This window comes from Anolis sagrei, chromosome 1 (genome assembly GCF_037176765.1).
Source record: "Anolis sagrei isolate rAnoSag1 chromosome 1, rAnoSag1.mat, whole genome shotgun sequence".
NCBI lineage: Eukaryota > Metazoa > Chordata > Lepidosauria > Squamata > Dactyloidae > Anolis > Anolis sagrei.
Window position 1 is genome coordinate 75445456 of NC_090021.1, and position 22286 is coordinate 75467741.

At 38.4% G+C, this 22286-nt stretch overlaps 1 long non-coding RNA gene across 1 annotated transcript in view; it reads left to right on the plus strand.

The window, feature by feature from the left end:
- The window catches only part of LOC137096575 (uncharacterized), a 50056-nt gene that overhangs the window by 19737 nt on the left and 8033 nt on the right, over window positions 1-22286 (plus strand). The window contains exon 2 of the long non-coding RNA XR_010909538.1: window positions 20151-20347. This is a non-coding gene — a long non-coding RNA (uncharacterized lncRNA). The remainder of the gene's footprint in view (window positions 1-20150; window positions 20348-22286) is intronic.

Sequence of the window (22286 nt, forward strand, 5' to 3'; positions counted from 1 at the left end):
AAAGTGACTTTCAAAAATCATTCATAATTCATCTCAAAATATTGTGATTTCACCTTTTGCCAGAATTGCAGGTTTGCAGGCCCAGCATATCTAGCTCCCAGGAGGTCAGTTGAGACACAGATGGGCGGAAGGCAAGAACAGAAGTTTATTCTCAATGGTTAGAGAGGATGTCAGAAGACAAAGCACTCCAAAGAACTGACACAATACAATTGAAAATACAGAGCATATTTAATATATTTGACAGTTATCCAAGATTCCCATGCTAGCTTCTGATGCTTCACCTGATAAATAGAATATGCTCCCTGGTTTTGTCTAACCACCCTAACAACTGGTTGTAAAAAAAAACAAAAACAAACTAAGCAGATTTTTTTCTGAAAAAGTTAAGCATTACAAATATCAGTTTGTCATCTTTGCAGAGTTAATTTCAGTATGCCCCCTTTATTTATTTATCGTGTCATCGTGTCATCCGCAACCAGAACACTGTATTACATTTCTAACAGAACAAAACAAACAAACAGATTTTTAAAAAAACACAAAATTTTTGCAAATTTGGTAGCTGATTAAATGTCCTTTGACCAGTATCTGGCCACTTGGAGTAACACTGGTGTTGCCGCAAGAAGGTCCTCCATCGTGCATGTGGCAGGGCTCAGGGTGCATTGCAGCAGGTGGTCAGTGGTTTGCTCTTCTCCACACTCGCATGTCGTGGATTCAACTTTGTAGCCCCATTAGTATGCCCCCTAATGTCTTATTTTCAATTTCTGTTAACATTTCACCACAATGGTTTTTTTCCACTTACACCAGCTTCTAGAGTTGCATAGAAGAGAGATTATTTACAAGTGTTGCTTGTTACCTAGCTGCATTACAAGTAACACTTGCTTAAATATCCTCTTCTACAGAGTCATAAATGGTATAGAAGACCTTTCCAGCTTTCAGGCTGATAACTCTATCAGTTTTCACTGGTCAAAAAGCCACAAACACAGCATCTCAGAGCAGAAGAAAAAGCTTTGAATGTCCACTAGGTATAGAAGTGTTAACAGAACAGAAGCTTTCCCAATGGTCATGGAGGGGTGGTCCAATGTATTATTTCCCACCAAACACTGCACACTCTTACTAAAAAAGAAACTCTGCCAGATTCTGTGGAAATGTCTCATTCCTTCTTTCTTTCTTTCTTTCCTTCCTTCCTTCCTTTTCCATTCCTTATTCTAATGTTCCTAGTATGTCACTCACAAATGCACCTTGCAGGTTTCTACATTTTTACTCTATTGCTTCATCTGAACAGGTGCCCATCTATTAATGCCCAGTCTGTGCCACCTCTTGGTTAAGCAGCAGGGGGGAATTGAAAAGCTTTTTGCTCTACAACAGCAACAACTACAACCACAACCACAACAACAAAAACCTAATGGGGAAAAAGGTTCATTTGGAAATACCTCATTAGTACAGAGGCACAGGAAGGATGGATCCTGGCAATAAAAAGCAGGAAAATGCTTTCCAATAAATCTTAATGAGAGAGTTCCCAGGTGTTTTACCGTCAGATTGCTGATTGTTACTTAATTAGTACAGGTGCTGTCTAGGCAGGGAAGCTAGAGCGGACAAATGGCTGCCAAGCAGTCAGCAAACACAAAGGCAGGTAGCTTCAAATTGGAAACTAGATATGTTTGGGCAGAGTGGCTTGTCTGATAGAGCTTACTGCCTCATGGAAAGTGTTTTTGTAGACTGGCAGCAAGTGTTTTCATAGCAGCTTATTGGCTTTGAAATTCTGTGCTCTCATTTATCCTGGCCTAGTTCCTTGGACCACTGATTTTGAATTCTGATAGAAAAAGTGAAGGGAGACCAATACTACACAAGCCTACCTATAGATCTCTTCTAGTTTCTCTTATGGTGAAATCATACTTTATAAGATTTACCAGAACAAAAACAGGAAAGAGTTCCTTTAATTTGAAAAGAACAGGGCTTCTTAAACTGTGGTTCCCACCCCAAATGGAGTCCCCTGAGCTCAGTGTTGGGGTCCCATTTTTTTTCTGAACACAACCCCTAGTAGCTATTTTTAACATTTATATGAATCTATTGGCAAGTGTTTTTAGTGAACCCTGCGAAAAATGCTACAGTTGTATTTCATAAAAATCCTTGCAAGCGCTACTTTGTTGGCAGTAAATGTTTGAGTTTTATATTTATGTATACAGATATATAGGTCACGCCTGAAACATTTTTATGTTTTAGGTCAGAAGGGGTCCCGAATGGAAAAGTTTAAGAAGCCCTGGTTTAGAAAAGGGAATGAAAGATTCAGGGACCATATCCTGGGCCCTCTCACACTTTTACTGGACACATCCAAACAATGCCTCCAGTGAAAGAGGATTGATTTGAGACAAAGCAGGAAAACCCTGCTTTATTTCAAATTAATTTGATAGTCCATAGACTATCGTGCCTTTGTGATATCCCATTAGACCTGCACCTTTGTGAATGGGCTATGGGTCCTGTGGGGACAGTCCCTTGGGTAGTCCCAGGACTACCCAGGGGCCTGTCCACACACCCATCTTGCATGTTTTGGACTCCTGGAGTCCAGAGATGTGAGATGGTGCCCATTCTCCCCCCCCCACAAAACCTTTAAAAATAAAAATAAAACTTAATGGGTTTTTAAAACCCTCTTCAGCAAAGATTAAAGTGCTGCCTGGAAGTGGCGTCAGTTATTCACAATACTTGGGACCAGAAGGTTTTGGAATTTTGGATGAACATACATAATGAGTTATCCTGAAGAGGAGACCCTTACTTAAACATCTTATTCACATAGTCTCAGGGTAATATTTTACACAATAATTTAATAATTCCATGCATGAAAGTAAAGTTTGTGTACATTGAACCAACAGAAAGCAACAGTATCACAGTCTCATCCATTTGTGTAAATGATTTTAGAGTGTTGGAATTCCAGAGAAGCAATGCTCAATCTGTATTGCTTTTCACACAACCAGATAACAAGCAGCTTTTGCTGAAATTGCCTATTCTACAGAACCTTTAAAGATACAGAAACCCTATGTGGATTTCACTCTGGCCATTCCTTCACATACACATTACCACCACTAGTCTCTGTAATTTGGGGACTATGTATGAGGTTTTAGAAAGCTCTCTTCTCTCTCCTTTTTGAGTTCCAGTGATATTTCTGCTGTTGTAAAGTCTTGTGGCATTGGATCTTTTGTTGAGAGGTTCTGTTTGTAAATATGTAAGCAATTTGTTTTGCATTTAGAAAATTAAAAAGCAAAGCTGTAATTTTATATCATTACATCTGGGAAGAAGTCCCACTGAACTTGGTTGGACGCATTCCTGCATAGATTGCAAGTTTCCTCATAATCCGTTTTGGAAAGCATTTTAGCAGTCCATGCCCAGTGTTGTACACTATGTTACAGATGGTGTGTGATGTTTGCAAAACCTTGGTAATAATTTAATTCACCTCACAAGGAAGTCCTGGAAATTTCTTTAATGCTAAGTTACTAGTATACAGCAAAATTACAAATAAAAGAAAATATGGCAACTTCTCACTTTCAATCCAAAACCCCACACCCCTCAAATACATAAAGTTCCTTTGCCCAGCCTCTAGGCATTCCAGTCTGTTCTGTGTTATCAGGGCTACCTCCCACCCAGGACCTCTTGATGTTTTTGCTGGTTTGGCTTTGGCTATTGAGCTCATGACATTTGAGGTGTTCTGGTGTCTCGAAAGCACAAGATACAGGTCCATTACATGGTGTGAAAGTCTACAGGAGTACTTGTATATTGGCTCCTCAACTGGGAAAGATTTGGATCAATTGTCCCAATGACATCCAAATTGGATTCAAAAAGAACTACTCAATCAACCTAGTTAGTAACATGGAAACACTCTTACCGGTTAACTGCGTAGTAATCATCAGGCACTAGTTTTAATATATTTAGAGTATTGATCTCAGGTCAAATCTACACTGCCATATAAAATCCAGACTATCTGATTTAAACTGGATTATATGACAGTGTAGACTCATATAATCCAGTTCAAAGTGGATAATCTGAACTATCTGTTTTGACAATCTGCATTATATGACAGTGTAGATCTAACCTCAGTAGCTCCTTGGTACTCACCACGTCAATTAGCAATGACCAAGATCACGATAACACCAATTGCATTTCTAAAAAGCTTAAAGTATCCCCCCCCCCCCCAAAAAAAAAAGTATAGGAAGGTAAACATGACACAAGGGCTTTAAAAGGTTGCTTATTATTCCTGATAACTCTGTAATTCCATGCACTTATTGTATTATACTTTTTTCCCCTAATGTTCAATAAGTAAATATTAAGGGATGATTGAGAAATGCAATCTATCAATTCCTTTGTAAAAAAAAAAGTAGGGACCACATCAATTTTTTCCTTACTTCACACCTTCTCATAATTGATTCAACATCCCAAATAAAAGATAAATCAGCATGGGTAGGAATGTAAATCTTACCTGTGAGTTCATGCTCCCAACCAGCCCCAGATTCCATGCTCTGCCCCTGAGCAATGCCAGCAGCAGCAGGAGCTGAATCAATCCAGATCATCCAGTAGGGCCAAACCAGGATCAAACCTGTTGAGTGGTCACCCTGACTTGGGCTCTTGTTACTGACATGATGGGAGCTAACCATGTCATTCTGGAGAGCTCCTGGCCAGCATCAGTCTCTGATTGTGTGGTGCCTTTGCTGACATCAGAAAGGTGTCCAGCAATGGCCAGGAGCTCTCCAAATAGATTCGAAGTATAGGCAAAGAGATTCTATATTTGAATATTAGGAAGAACTCCTGGATGGTAGGAGCTGTTTGACAGCAGAATATGCTACCTTGGTGTGTGGTAGAGACACCTTCTTGGAAATATTTTAAACAGAAGTTGGATGACCATCCAATGGAAGTGGTTTAATTGTGTATTCTCACATGGCAGAATGGGTTTCTACTGGATGTCCCTTGTGAGCTCTCCCAACTCTATGGTTCTGTATGATATTTCAGTAAGGTAAAGGTAAAGGTAGTCCCCTGACATTAAGTCCAGTCATGTCTGACTCTGGGGTATGGTGCTCATCTCCATTTCTAAGCCGAAGAGCCAGCGTTGTCCGTAGACACCTCCAAGGTCATGTGGCTGGCATGACTGCATGGAGCGCCGTTACCTTCCCACCAGAGCGGTACCTATTGATCTACTCACATTTGCATGTTTTTGAACTGCTAGGTTGGCAGAAGCTAGGGCTGACAACGGAAGCACACGCCGCTCCCCGGAATCAAACCTGCGACCTTTCGATCAACAAGCTCAGCAGCTCAGTGCTTTAACCCACTGCGCCACCAGGGGCTCCGATATTTCAGTAGAGTAGTAGAATTAAAAGGATAGCACTTTGCAGAAAGTCCATTATATGAAATTATGACAGCTATGATTAGAGAGAAGTACAATAAGGTCTTATAGCATTCCTGAGTTGTTTGATCAGAAGGTTAGCTGCAAGGGCATGAAGTGTAGAGAGGGAGCAAAGAGGTTGATTGCAATGTTGATGCCTATAGAACAGACTCTATATGGAGATGTGCTCAGCTGATGATGCCCCTCATTACAGATAATTTCCAAGTGAGGCAGACCTATCCTCTTCATATAGAAGCAGTAGCTAGCTAATTATATTAGTAACAAAAATTAAATTGGACCTTTAACATGAGTGGCAATAACTAGCAAGGCGGATGTTACAAGAGTTAAATGAATTTGACATCTGCCCTGAGAAAAAGAGACCCTTTGCCAATTTCAGATAAAGCACATGACCCTAGCAGTAATGGCTTTTTCTGGCTTTTATTTTGTGAAGCTATTCCTCTATGTGTTGTAGATAAATCTTTATTCTTATTCACTGTCCTTCTCCCCTGCATTTCCTGCTTCAGCTTTCTTCAAAGTATATCTATATGTGCACACTTTATATTACATTTGCAGATCTGTCAACATGTCACAAATGAAAATTGGGACACACTACTTTTTGCTCAGTTGGCAACAAGGTAAGGACACACGGGGAAACCAGAAAGTAGAAAGAGAATCTGGAGCATTTTGAGAACTGCTGTTAAAGTGGGAGAACACGGGATTAATTGGAAGTGTTCACCAAATCAGAATATTGGAAGAGTTTATAGAAAGTCACAAACATTTTAATCCACTTCATGCAAAATCTGTAGCCCAGAGAGAATGGAAACTACAGCCATGCCTCCACATTTGTGGGTTTGCATATTGCTGTATATTCTGAAAAATTATGTTGTTTCTAGATGTTTGTAGAGCCTTCAGAATGATTCTGGCAGCTTCTTCCAGAGGGTGACCATATCAATGCCTAGAGAAATAAATGACAAATAAAAAAGGAAACAAAAAGAATATAAATTCATGGTTTAAACACTTTCGTGGGTCTCCTGCACCCACAATCTCCATGAAAATGGAAGACTCGCTGTAGATAAATTTGCTATTAATATCATGAAAGGGACTCCAGAGTTAGGGTCAGACAGGACTTCATTGAAAAAAACCAGCCTTTTAAATTATATGTCGATGCTTCTGGAAAATTCATGGGACACTTCCTATGCTCTCTTTAGGATTCTTCAATAGGTAACTTCTTGTTTAGTCTCTAGATTTTGCCTTGTGATCTTACTCCATTTATTTGTCTATATTATATGCTTTTATTATTCCATCATTATATTCTTCCATCATGTGATTCCTTGTGGTTTTGTCCATTGTGCAAGTCAATACACAGACTACAGTGATTAACAAGTTTTACAGCCTTATTTAGTACTGATACTGATGTGTAGTCACCACAGTAATATGCTGATTATTTAGCAGAAATCTAGAATATTGAAAAGGAGTATCATAATTTGGTTCAAAATACATTAAAATTCATATTTCAGGGCGACATTTTTATTAATTGAAGGCCCCATTAAAATTGGCACATTTTACATTATTAAATATATTATACATGTAATACATTTTGTATTTTATAGCTGACATTTCTCAACATTAATTATTTGCACTTTATATTTGAAATACAGTATAATTTTTCAATGTAATGGCTCAAATATATCGTTTTTCAATTTAATTATTCGAAATTAAACCTACCTCCACCTGAACATTAGGAAGAACTTCCTAACTGTGAGAGCTGTTCAGCAGAGGAACTCTCTGCCCCGGAATGTGCTGGAGGCTCCTTCTTTGGAGGCTTTTAAACAGAGGCTGGATGGCCATTTGTCAGGGGTACTTTGAATGTGATTTTCCTGGTCTTGGTAGGGGGTTGGACTGGATGGCCCATGAAGTCCCTTCCAACTCAATGAGTCTATGATTCTAAGTTTAAAAAAAAAACAGGGGTGAGTGAAGAATGGGCATAGTGGGATGGTGGAGTTATGGGGATCATTCTTTGTAACTATTCCCACTATATAAATGTTCTCTTAAACACAAAGGGAGATTCTCTGAAAGACACTGGTAGTTCACTGTTTAGTTTTATGTTTTTTAAAGGTTATGATCTTTTGAGCCAAGCAGCTAAGAGTCAATACAGAATGTGCATTGGTGTCTAAAAATCAAATCCTGTGGCAATAAATGTCCTCTTGAGAACCATAGGGGTCATGAATCGATGACTGTCTTGCAGCTTTTCTTATGGGGAAGCAGCTGACTCAGGCAACTTCGACACATCAGGGAGATTTAAAAATCACACAGCAACTCAAGAATCTTCCATTCTGTCCTGTAATTCTGCTTGCAGTGAATGAATGCTCCCAACCTTTTTTTTTTCCTCAAAGGGCAATGTTCTTGCTCCAGCTAAAATTTCATTATTTCATTTCAGTCACATCTCACCTTTTCTCCTTCAAGGAGCTCAGGGTCACCCATGCTAGGTGGCCAATGATTTCCCACTTTGCTCTGAGCAAGAGCTTTCAGACTATGCCTCAGCATGCTTTGTGATGATGCAGTTAGTATGACTGGCTAGATAATTTCTGTAACGATATGAAAATATTCAAAAACCAAAAAGCAAGGTCTGCCTTTAAAAGGTTTGGATTGAAAGTTATCTTTTATTTATTCATTATATATCTCAAAGGTTTGCACAGCCACGTTTTGCACAGCCACATTTTTATTGTTCATTTCTCATGTTGATCCTATTAATTCACTTTGTTAATTATGGACCTTATTACTTGTTTTAATGATTTCTGTGTTACTTGTGAATTTTTAATTGCTTGTTTTAATTGTTTTTATTGCTGTTTATCTCTATTTTTTTTGTCTTTGTAAGCCACCCTGAGTCCCCTCGAGGAGAGAGGGCAGGTTATAAATAATTATTTTAAGAACAACTTTAAAGGAGCAGACAGAGGGTGCATCTACACTGTAGAATTAAAGCATCTTGGCATCACTTTAACTGTCATGGCCCAATGCTATGAAATCATGGGAATTGTAGCTTTATAGCTTTGCAATATATTTAGCTTTCTCTGCCAAAAAGTTCAAATCCAAGGAATCCATAGCTTTGGGCCATGGCTATTAAAATGGTGTCAAACTGCATTACTTCTGTAGTGCCAATGCACCCTGAGACATATTACATGGATACATCAACATTCCTATGGAGAGACTGCTTTATGCCTTTTTTCAGAGGAATTGTTGCATTAGTCTGTTGTATCAAAAGTTACATTGTCTTGTGGCGTTCTAAAGACCGGGTTTCACCAGACATAATCTTTGTGGGCTACCAGCCAGAAAAGATAATAGCAGCAAGCCTGCTAAAAATGTCTTCTTCCATACTATTGTCCTCTTTTTTGTTGTGATCACACTATTTGATAGGAAGGATGCTATTGGCCTGGGGAAAACTATTCAACAATCCCATAGTTTTCTGTAGCTGTGACTTGACAGAGGTGCAAAAACCCAAAAGATAATGGCAAAGATTTTACATCCTTTATAATACATGTTGTTTTAAAACTTCTAATATAAATGTTGTGCTGAAGTGTTAATTTTAATCTGCAGTTATGTGTAATTATAGATAGGTGTTTAAAAGGATAAGTATATAGAATTGTATAATTGGGGGGATGGTAGCCAGCACAACTCACTTTGAGCTGAGTTGCCATGGAAAAAGGGGCAGAGCCAACTGCCACTTGGCAGGGCGGCCATTTTAAAACAGTCTGTAGTCAGTGAACTCCAGGGAAGGCTGGTTCTGTAGTGTGTTGAGAACCAGTAAGGTAGTCTGTAGTCTAAGAGCTACAGGGAAAGGCTGATTCTACTGGGATTCTGCAGGTTTTTAGCCTGTGTAGTTTAGATAGGTCGAGTTGACTTATTTATATTATTAGTCAGTGTAAGAGCAAAAGGGGGAGAGAACCCTAATAAGAATCTTTACTGCAACAGAAATAACATAAGAGAAAGATAAGCTTGTACCTGAAGTAATCTGTTAAAGAAAGAAACACATTTTGAAGGAAAATAAGTTTGAAACCTTTTTAGTGGAAGGAATAGACCTCTTAAGAGTTGGTTTATGAAATGTTAAAAATATAACCTCTGAAGATATGTGCCTCTAAGAGTTAAGATACATTGAAACCATCAAGCTTCTTCTATACTTCAATAAACTTGTTACAGTTTCTTCCAAAGCCAAGTCTCTGTTACAAATACTTTCAAGTTAAGCCACGCTACACATTGAAGAAAGCACAAATCAACATTGCAAGCTATTAGTTGTGTTATCAATTTAGTAAGCCATTACAAAGTAGTGGTTCCTTTACAAACTGTTACAAATTGGTGGCATCGTTACATACTGGTGCCATCTTTACAAACTGGTGGTCTATTTACAAATGTAAATAAACAATCATCACTACACACATTCTATTGCAGAGCAGCATACAAGAATATGAGTTATATCAATCTTCTTCTTTTCATCTAGCTTGGGGGGAGAGAGAGACAGAAAGCAACAGGAAAGAACTGAATGTATGATAACCCTGCAGTGTAGTCCATTATTTTATCTAGTGTCTTGGCACAATTTTTCCCTTAGGAGAATGCAGTCAGGAAGAAAATCTGTGAAATAAATTTCACAAAGACTCCTAGGGCTGTATGAGATGATTGAAGCTCTCTTGTCCAGATATGTGTGGAGATTTTTTGCTTCAGAAAGCAGTTGAAAAGCAAATATTAAGCACCTATTCTCTCCCCAGCTCAACCCAGTATCTGTCCACAATTGCCCAAGGCTCCAGTCAGCAATCTTTCTCAGCCTCATCATGAGACACCAAAGATGTCACCTGAGACCTTGGAGCTGACATTCTTCTTTTAAGCGACAGTCTCATAGCCCATATTCCGGCTGCAGAAGCAAACAATTCTTTGCTTTGGTACATCCATAAATCTTTTCTTTTCCACCTCAGAAGCATCCCCTCAGACCAAAGTGCAAATTATATCCCATCTAATCAAGGAATGGTGACGAGATGACACATAAAACACAATACCTTCATCACAAAGATGCCATGTTTGCACATTCTTTTCTGCTATTCTAATCAGCAGCTGCCAGCTCTGTTTCTGCTGTGTAAAATCTTTTTTGTCAAGTTCTCTGGGTGAGTAGTATGCAGAATAATGACTTTTAAGGTTTCCTACTTTCTTCTCTTTCTGGGAATAAATCATTGGCATCCTGCTGGTGGCTGATGCTCTCCAGTGGGATAATACATCAGCAGGATAATACATCATTTCTGGGTCTTAGTCTGAACGTTAAAGGAGTGATTCAAGGTGCTAAACAAGAGTTTCAGAGCTTTTTAAAGGTTAGAATACAACCACTCCATTCACATAAAGGGGAAACTTAGGGGGGAGGGGGAGAGTCACATTCTCTATTCCTCAGAGGAAGGCAATAGCAAACCCTCTTGAACATATCTTGCTAAGAAATCCCCATCATAAGGATGGATGGTATCCTTAAAGTGACTGGCTTGACTTTGAAGGAGCCATGGCCAACAGGGAGCTCTGGTGTGGGCTGATCCATGAGGTCACGAAGAGTCAGAAGCGACTGAATGAATATACATTTTATTTACTTTATTGATATCCCACCTTTCTCACCCCAAATGGGGACTCAAAGCGGCTTACATACTCCGGCAAAAATTCAATGCTGCAACATAGATATAACAATAAAATATACCCTTTCAGACTATAAAATAGTTTAAACATATTATTTAAAACATATAAGCAATTAAAACACATAAAACAATGAAACAAATTAAAAACATATACAACATATAAAGTGCTGAGTCATCATCATAGGTGATTACTCATGGCGGAGTATGATTGTGTTCCAAGGGTAGAGTCTTGGTGGTGGATCTGTAAGTGACAGTAGAGACGTATTCTATATTTGCATGGTATTTCACAATGAAGACATAGATTAATAGGTAGAAAGCAGTTGCAAGAAGGGTTTGCTTAATGCGCCTTTCACGTTTCTCTTTTTTGCTCTCTATTCGTGCCTCTTCAAAATGCACTGTTAGTAACAGCTGACCTCCAGCTGACATTCAAGGGCCTGAGCTTCCCAGTTCTCGGTTTTTATTCCACATTTTTTCCAGTTAGCTTTAAGTCCATCTTTAAACTTCTTTTGCTGTCCAAAAACATTGCATTTTCCATTCTTTAGCTGAGAGTAAAGTGACTGCTTTGGGAGATGGTGATCAGATATTTGGACAATGTGACCAGCACAGCAATGCTGATGGCAGATAATCATTGTTTCAACGCTGGTGGTCTTTGCTTCTTCCAGAATGCTGACGTTTGTCTGCCTTTTCCCCAAGAAATTTGCAGGATTTTTCAGTGGCAGTGCTGATGAAATCTTTCCAGAAGTTGAGAGTGATGTTTGTAGATGGTCCATGTTTCGCAGGGATCTAACAGAATTGGAAGGACAATAGCTTTATAAACAGGCATCTTGGTGTCCCTACAAGTGTCCCAATCCTTGAAAACTCCCTGCTTTTTTTTTGAAATGTTGCACTCGTAGAGCTCATACCACCAAACACAAAATATCACCCAGAACCTCACAATACCATATTTTTGACAGTATGATCTAGAAGATGGATAGCTTATTTCTTTATTGGTTGGTAAATCTTTTCCATGTTAATGAATGTATTCCATTGGTTTTGTCTCCTAACCTCTAGTTCAGTTCTATGTTGACAAAATTAGATCTGTCTAAAGCAATTCTTGCTTTTTTTGCTCTCATACCATTTTAGAGCCAAATAGCAGCTATATGTACACTCAGTTTCATATTTATTGATGCATTCTTTTCCAGTGCATTTGTGTGACCTAAAACAATCTGAGTCATTTCAGTTGTTTAGTATATAGACTATTTCCCCACAAAATATATTTTAATGCACCAGTTGGCTCCTATGTAGCTGTGCTGTTTTTCAATGACTCATACTTTTACAGTCATCATTTCCAGAAAATGAACTATAATAGTATATATAGATCTATGTTGGAACTGATAGTATATCCAAAGCTTGGAAAGTTGCTTTTAAAAATGACTGTGTATAGGACAAAATCCAGGGTTAATTTCAACCAGCGAACACTGACTGAAATGAATGACACTCATTATTCAGCATCTATATAAGTCCCATTGATTACAATAGATCTGCTCTAGTCATGGAGTCACAGAATCATAGAGCTGGAAGGAGCCACATGGACCATCAAGTCCAATCCACTGCTCAATGAAAAATGCTAAAACATCTCCAGAAGGTAGTTGCTCAGCCTCTTTTTGAACCTTTCTAGGCAATTGCTTCCACTACCAGGTTACTTTCACTTTTAAAAAGTTCTTTTTCATGCTGAATCAAAATCTAACCCCAACCCTGAACTTTTTACACCTAGTTCTAGAGAGCAACCCTGTATCCTCCTCTTTGTGGCAGCCCTTGATGTACTTAAGAGTACAATCTTATCACCCTCTCTTTATCAAGCTGAACATGTCCACCTTCTTCACCCTTTCCTCAGATATTTTGTTCTCCATAACTCTTATCATACCCATTGCTCTTTCCCTAATCTGCTCCAACCTGTCTACATTCTTTTTAAAATGGAGAGTCCAGAGCTGAATGTAACATGCCAGCTAGGGTCTGACCACCACATAATATAGGAGAACTATCACCCTCCCCACATCAACTGAAAACTGTGCTTCTGTTATTGCAAGCTAAAATAGCATTTCCTTTTTTGCCCCAGATCACACTCATGTTCAATTTATGTCCAACAATAATACTGCAGAGCTATTATATACCCTTCATTTGGGATTTATGGTCTAAATGTAGAATTTTGCATTTGTCTCTATTAAATATTTTTTTTTATTTTTGCCCATTTTTCTAGTTTATCAAGGCTCCTTTGAATTTTGTGCTGTCTTCTAATGTTGTAGCCAACCCTTTCAATTTTGCATCATCTGCAAACTTGATAAGGATCCCTTCCATCTTGTCATCTAAGTAATTTGATTTTAAAAATGATGAGTAATGTCTCTAAGATAGAACTTTGAGGCAACTCCATTCAAGATTTCATCTCAATTAAATGCATAGCCATTGACTCTTTGAGCATGGTTTGTCAACCAGTTATGAATCCATCTTATAATGTTTCCATTTTTTTGTTAATAAAAATGTTATGGGTGGCCTTAGCAAATACTTAGATGGAATCCAGATGATGATGATGATGATGATGATGATGATGATGATGATGATGATGATATCCATATCATTTGCTGTGTCATACTATGTTTTTGTGTCAGTAAAATAATAATAAAAACTTTATTTCTAGAATGCCCTGTCTCACCAGAAGGACTTAGGGTGGTTTACAAATAAAAAAAGGCAAACATTCAGTGCCTCAAAAAAGATACAGACACATCAAAATAATACAGAATAATGGATAGTAACAACAGAAAACTTATAACAAAGGAATTAAGCATCAAAATAAAATAAAACAAGAACAATCCATTAAGACACAAAAAAACCAAAAATAAATATGAAAATGTACACCCTAAAAACAAATTATGAGACATTACATTAAAATGGCTGACAACAATGCTTCATTTAAGATGTATCATAAATGATACATCTTAAATGATATCCAGAGCATTCCCACTCTCTCTGTAAATGACGTCTGAAATAAAAGAGAATACCCCTTTTTATCCAAGTCTAATGTGCCTTTGAATCTAATGCCCACCTCAATTTTCAAAATTCTGAAACCAAAAAAAAAAAAAATTGCTGCTGAATGTAATGTGCATTAGCAAAAAGTGCACTCTTTGTAATCTTCTTAGAATTCCTTTGTAATAAACAATTGTGTTAGAACACCAAAGCTTTCAGTGATGGAGAAGAAAACCTTAGGATCTATGCTGTAGAATTAATCCACCTTAATTGCCTTGGTTCGATGCTATGGAATCCTGGGGGCTGCCAAAGAATGCTTGTGCCTCACCAAACTACAAATCCCAGGATCCCATAGCAGCAAGTCTTGGCCACTTAATTAGAGTTGATGTCTTTCACATATGAGCTCCGGGTGCAGCTCCTGAAGCAACATCCCCTTTTGGCTCAGTACTAGGATTACTGTATGGCGTGAATCTAATGCACACCCCAGTCTTGGCAAGGTCATTTAGCAAAAAAAGGTGGACATTAAATTTGAGTTAATATGCTAATTTGGCAGGATTTTAGCTAGACAAACCCCACATTGGCTCCTACTCATCATTGCATTCTCATCAGGATACTTGCAGACAGACTTTTGTATAACCAGTTGTAATATTTGTCCTGGTATTGAGGTCCAACTGACCATAATTTCCTGGAGGTTTTTGCCTTTTTGTTTGAAGATAGGGATCATGGTTGTTCTTCTCCACTCCTTTGTCATCTCACCTCTTCTCCAAGAACCTGTTCTCTAGGTGATACTAATATTGGGTTTGACTTCCAGTTCCATGGCAGACAGAAACCAGGTGTCAGTTATTAATAAAATTTTTGATGAGTAAAATTTTTCTTTTTCATTTCAATCTAATGTGAAAATTTTAAAAACGAGAATAATGTAGGGGATGTGTGTGAGGCATTTATGATACTCCATGGCAGAAAATGCACACAACTTCTGTGATGCAAAAAAAGCCTGGGCTTGCTCAAAAGATAGGAGCACCATATTCAACTTTTCATATAAAAATCTCATTGAATGTCAAAATAATTCCCCACCACCCCATGCACAGGTGCTTACATTTGTTTTGTAGGCAGGATATTTCAAATTTCCAAAACGGGTTTGGAAGAAGGAGAATCTCAGATTTGAAAGGAGATGTTCATTTTTTTGGATTTATATTTAAAAGTGTTTTTTAAAATACCAAGAAACACTTGGTTAAAATGATTTTTATGTGTTCAAGGACATCAGCTTGCCCACAGTAGATACTAACATTCTTGTTAGGCTGAGCAAATCACTATCTATAAAGAGAGTGGAATCTTCCACTTTTTCCCCTGTCTTTTTCATTAACCCCCCCCCCCCCCATGACTAAATCTGATTTGTTATAATCAAAATAAAATTATTAACTGCATAATAGATATGAAACACCTTGTCTTTTTCACTTCGTTTTTTTAAAAACCCATTTTATAAGCAAGAAAAAAAACAATCAATTGTAATCAAATGACTGAATCTGATTTCCTGATCATCTAGACTAAAAATAGCTTAAATCAATAATTCCATTCTCTGTCTTCTTAAGATGAAAAGCCTTGTCCTTCTTGTCATTTATTGAATAGATGTTTCCCTTCTTCCACACGGTTCAGAAATTTGCCTCACAGACTCAACCGCACTTTTCTTGCAAAACATAAAAGCTTTCCTGTTTGCCGTAATCAGGTGTCCATGCCTATAATCTTCTTCAATATGCATAACATAAAAAATCTATACTATGTGGGCCTCCTTTTCCCAAATTAATCTAGCAAAAATTGGTTCCTTTGTCTAAAAACAAGTGAAATGAAAACTGAATTGTAAAACTATTCAGTTAAGTTCTAGGGTCAAATATAATAATGAAAACTGAAAAACATATTCTGAATAGATGTAAATGGACTAGGTACAGGAGATGAACCAAACAGAAAACCTGGATTTCCTTGTTAGGTTCTTGATTGCATTTGCTGAGTCCTTTCAGAAAAGCATTCTGTTTTAGGTCATTGATCCTTTAAAAAAATACATGGGTAATTCAGGTTTGGAAGTTGCAATATCTTTCATTTGTGGACCATAGTTGTCATCAAATTTTGGTGGTTATTGCAGTGGCTATAGGGCAGCAGGAAGATGCTAGAACAGACCTCCTGAGCGATAGCATATCATGAGCATACCATAGTATCTCATAGAGTTATGTGATGTTACCCCACCTTAACTTTCCCCTGTTTTCTTACTGTCTTTGTACACTGGCAAAATGGAGTCCCACGGAGCCCATCCCATGAAGCACAGCCACTTCTGGTGGCTGCCTGCGGAAATCCATCTTGACAGCATGCAAAGAAGTCAAGAAGACTCCATTTTCAGGAGTTGGGTGTTCGCTGACTCCTGAATGAAGAAAGCAGCAGGAAGCGGAGGAAAGCGTAAAGAAGATGGGAAAATATTGTGGAATGGTTGGCCATCCCTGAAAACAGACCTTACCAGGGCAAGATGGGTCCCCACTATTCAAAACGCTTTTGCCTCGCTCCCCCCCCCCCCCAATTCCCTCTTGCCAGTGGGATAATTTTCCTGGAAACGCTTTGAAAGATTTTGAACTAGTATAAAAAAGCAACAAAACAGTTTGGGTGGCCGGTTTCAGCAGGTGCCACTTTTTATAACACAGTTTGGAAACTGCAGTGTTGCTGATAGTAGCACTAATGTCAGTAGCTGAGATCTTTGATCAGCTGCTTAATTAAAAATGCTTTAAGAATGCACCTATACTTTAGAATCATTGCAGCTTGATACCTCTTTATTTGCCATAGCTCAAAGCTATGTAATCATAGGAGCTGTCATTTTATAATATCTTTAATCTTCTCTGCCAAATAGTGCTGGAATTTCACCAAATTATAACTCCCACAATTCCACAGAGAAAAGGGACAGAACAGGGCCATGTTGTATCTGTTTCTGTAGAAGCTCACCACAGAGAACTCCTGACATCACCAAAGATGGTTGTGTGACCAGGAAAAAGGAGGGGATGAAAAGCAAATGCATCCCATAACTTTCAAAATATCTTCGAAGTTCCATGGCCAGCTGCCATGTTGAAATCAACAACAGGCTCAGTAAGGATGTCCATCCAGTGGTATTACTGCATAGTAGTAATGCTTGCCTGGACTGTCGCAGATTGGGGACTGGTCCAGAGCAAACATGTTCCAGACCAGTCCTGTATTTTGCTATACACGCAGCTGAGCCCCCTGTATAGCAGAGATTAAATTAAAGGCAAGGCTGGTTAACTTTCTGTCCACTTTGCTGTTGACTTCTACTATATACTTCAAAATGGCTTCCTTTTACCATCTGCTGTTTTATTAAAGAGGCCCATTGGGCTTTGTCTACAACAAAAGCCTTTGTAAAAAATGTCACATTATGATGAATGAGTAGGGCTATTTTTGTTTGACTTTGTGATATTCTGGTTTTTTTTTTCTGGTCACTGTCCTCAATATGGATTATACTATCTTCAGTAAATTGAAAAAAACTAAATGACCTTTTTTTGTCCTCATTTTCTTTTAGATCATTTTCCCCAGACATTAAGGTAACATGCACAAAGTTATGGGCATTACCAAGTGGCAAATATTCAACAAGACATTTTAAAGAACAAAAATAATGGTTAAATGTTACTGTCCTTGTTTCACTGACATCAAATTAGCCAATAATCTAATTTATGATTCCTATGGCTCCTACACATTAAAAGGTCCATTATATTATTATCTCACTTAAATTACCTAAACCAACTATTGGCCCCGAAAGAAGTATTTCTGGCAATTTGTATATAGTTAAAGAGACAAGTAAGTACCTCATATGGAAATAATATTTTTACACGGGCCAGTTGCAGAGGCCAAGATTCCCGTAATTGCTGCCCATCAGAATTATTTAAAATATATTTCATCACATCACTTATATTAAGCTCAGTTATACTTCTTACATTAAGATTTCAAGACTTGTTTCCATAGTAATGTCTATTTGAAGAATGCTTTTAATTCTCCTTTCTACTACTCCCTGCAAAGGATAGGAAAATCTGTCAAGCCTGATCTCATTCAGGTTCTTGCTTTTCTGTCACTGAGTTTCATGATACCAGGAGCCCCAAGAAAAACCCAACCATTGCAATACTGGGTGAAAAAATGACCACTCCCCCAATTCAACCCCAAGGATTTGAGTTTTTCAAAACTCACAATCCTTAGGTTGTGAGTTGGAAAGAAGCATAGAAAGTTGTGTGTATTTTTGTTCACATATTGTTCACAAGCTTGAGAACTCTTGTACTAATTTTTCAAAAGTTTGCATATTTGAATATTTTTGTTACTTCTGTGACCCAACTGAGACATTTATAGTTTTCAGAAGAAAACTCCATTTGGGATCCTTCCCAGTACTAGAACATTCAATTGCTAACCTTACAAAGTGTGAGCCAAATTAATTTTCCACCCATCCCTCATCCCTTACAGAAATCCTGAAGAATACATCCCTAGGTCAAATACAGTGTAGTGAATAGTTAGATATGGGATACACAAGTAGAGATATTGCATGAGCATAAGTTTCATTGAGGTGGTTTTAATTAATCTTACTTTACACTTGGATTGACTCAGTCAAGGAAACCATAATCCTGAGTTCACAGAATCTCAGTAGAACTGTTACAGTAATAACAGCTTTTCTAGCAGCTCTCTCATCCATAAGGCCACAATAATAAGTGGAAGACAAATTGAGAGCTCATGATTGAATTATTATTATTATTATTATTGTTATTATTATTCCACCCTATCTCCCCAGAGGGACTCAGGGTGGATACCAGACATAAAAGGCAAACATTTATTGCCCAACACAACAACAATACACCCATAATAACTAAAATTGACAACCCAACATATAAAAACAAATTATGCCTTAACAACTAAAATTAAAGAAAAACCACAATCTGTTATATGAGACATAAGATTAAAACATCAGAACCAAAGCTCATACCTTACAATCAAGAATGGGGAAGGAAGCAGATTCAAGTATTTATTATTTATTTATTTACAGCATTTATATACAGCCTTTCTCATCCCTAGGGGAACTCAAAGCGGATGTGAGGTAAAACACAAAATCACTTGTATATTCATACAGATGTATTAGCTGGCTGTGTTAAGGGTACATTACTCTATGCAACACATTTTTGTTCCTGGGTTATAAATGTCATATCCTAATTGGTTCTGTTATAAAAAAAACTGGAAAAGGTTTATTAAATTGCAAAAACGTTGTTTTTGTGAGACATCCTGCAGTATTTTTTTGCTATAGTTTTTCAATGAATATCCCATAAAGTCTCAACCAATTCAACATAGTTTGTGGCAGCCACAAAAGTGAAGTTTATGGAGTATAACAACTACTTTCAAAGTAAGCACTATACAATTAAACAGGAAATAACACATTGGTATCACTATGCAAATTTTGTTACATGGTGATATCAATGGTTGACTTGGTTCAAATGCTCAAGGCTCCCTCCAGCCCAGTGCTGCAGGAAAAAGTTTATTGTGTTTCCCCAGTCCCTATCCAACTCTCCTTTTTTTTTCTGTGCTAATTCAATAAAACATGTGGGATCAGACCACAGGGCTCACTGAGGTTGGTAGAATAATTCACATGAAGAGTTGTGTACAGCTGTCTATTGTGCTTGACATTTTATTTAAATTATATGACACCATTCTTATAAAAGCTAATACTTGTGCACAAATGGACCTCTATTTTTGGAACTGCTCCACAGGCCCAACCATTTCAGTTTGGTCTCAGCTATAGATTGCACTATGAATGTGTGTTTGGTGTTGAAAGACAAATTAGGTAAATCATAAAAATTGTCTTTTCTAAGTCTGAGTCTTCTTCATACCTAATAATAAACAGCACTGACCCAGAACAGATGAGACTACTACTGGACCATTTAGCTGGAATATTATGCCTCCTCCAGGGATTTAGCCTGGTGTCTTTTGTGCCATCTGTTTCTTTAAGCTAAAGGTACGAGGGACTAACCAAAAATGTTTCTGTATGCAAAGCCTGTGTGCTTTCAATGGAATAAAATTTGCACCAAATGCATGGGTAATCAAATGTATTTTAAAATAACTGTTTAATGTTGTTGTAGGTTGTAAAGTCTGGAAACATGCATGAGGGTCCTTCTACACAGGCCAAAAATTCGAGAGGAATTGGGATTGCAAGAGCCAAAAGAGAGCATTGAAGGGAGGGGGATGCGAGATTCCTTCTCCAAGGCCCCCTGTTCATTCTTCCAGAGAGAAGGGAGAGGGGAGGAAAGCTCCAAGCCTGCATCAGAGACTGCTTCCAGTAAGTTGAGAGAGAAATGAGGACACCGAGGGAGTCTACCGGAGGGAAGGGAGGAAAACAAATGTTTTCCATGACTACAGGGATACACAGGCATGGAAATGTGTGCTTTTTTCAGGAGGAATTGTGCTTAAAGGGATCCTTTTTAATATGTGTTTTCCAATCTTAATCTGATTTCTTCTGATTCCTCTTGCATTTTGGCTAAACATTGTTTAGCCACCCCACTTTTTAACCTGATTTAACCTGGGTTATAATGCATGCATAGAAGAGCCATGAGTTAAACACACTTTCTGCCAAGCTCTGTTAGAAGCAGGAATGAATTTCAGAGCATGGCAGCAAGAAGAGGCTGCCTGTTGTAGGCTGCATCTACACCTTCTGAAATAATCCAGAATACTGTGCTTTAGAGCTGTCCTAGGGACCATCCAGACAGGCCCTAAAATGTGAACCCTCCCAGATGACGCTCCACAGAAAAGCGAGTGCATTTGGAAAACTCTGCTTTATGCTGAGATTTTTTTTTTGTTATCGAAAAAGAAGTAGGTCTTCTTGAAAGACCTTTTCCCCCCACTGTGGGTGGAGTCTGGAAGTCTCAGGACCATCTACACAACCATCTCACATTTTCTGGGCTGAATTATCCTGGAAAACACCCTTCCGAAAACCCAAAAAAAAAAACCTTTAAAAAAAGAACTTACCCAGAGTCGGAGCTCTCCTGGAGAAGGAGGAGAATCGCTCCTGCCCCCCCCCCTTCTCCTGACACATCATTCCTAAGCACTAGGAGAGGGCCAACAGCAGGGAAGTGCCAGCCTCGTATGTTATTTTCTTTTTTAAAGGGGGTTTTAAGGGGTTTTGGGGAGGGGGTTAGGGTGTTTGGGTGTTCTCCTGGAAGGTTCCGGGAGTGTATTTGGACATCCAGTGCAGGCTTTCAGGTTGGTGTAGGGACAGAAGGCTGCCCTGACCTTGGTTTTTAAAGCCCTGGTTGGCGCTGGCTTCTTCCCTGTCTGGAACTGCCCCTGTATAAATCATGGGAGTGCCCAAAAACCCTTATTGAGTCTAGATGGCCAACTAAGCTGAAAGTGCATTAACACCACCACTTCCATTACTGTTTCACCAACTACAAAGTACTTCCTTGGCAAAGCATTACTGTCACTTCTGGTGAGGTCACAACAGGGCATCCAACAATATGATCAGTAGAAGCAACCACCAGCAGCAAGGTTCTGCCGGGAATGTTTCTAGCCATAGCAGTTGGACTTTGACATTTGGACACTGGATTAGTCTGGATCCAGTGAGATCCAGCTGCCCACCACTAAAAAAACACCAGGGCTTGGAGTTTCCTTGAAGATCCAGTGAAAAATTTGGTTGTCCTTCTGCTGAATAATTGGTTAGAAGTGGTGCTTCTGCTGAGAAATTGGCCGTAAGTCATGTGGACTACTTGAAAGGATTTCAAGGTGAGTCCATTATATTTGGCCAAGGCAGACATATTGTATTTGGCTCATGTGTTCTAGTCTGACTATGATGTTAGAAAGCTATTGTGGGAATGGCAGACATAGCTGAAGAAAGGGGATCAGTTTCCTTTTAAGAAAAACAAGCGAAAACATCTGCCATTGTTGGAATTCAAGCAATGAACATTCAAGGAAATGCCTCTGACAATGTCATCATTGCACTGGTATGCCTTTGCAAACTTAGTCACCTATGGTCTCTACACAGAGTGTTGTAATCTTTGTTTACAAAACTGTAAATAATACATACAGTTTATAACACTGTGAATCATGCATCAGATGCAGCTGTGAAAATGGCCATCAGGTAATGCTTTTGGCAGCATGTTAATCTGTACTTCCTTGCACAAACAAAGTAGAAATTTAAACCTTTTTGCATCCCCAATTTAGTTCTAAGGGGCCAGCAGAGATAGGATTTGATTTGATTTTGGAACCTGTTAGGACTGTAATGA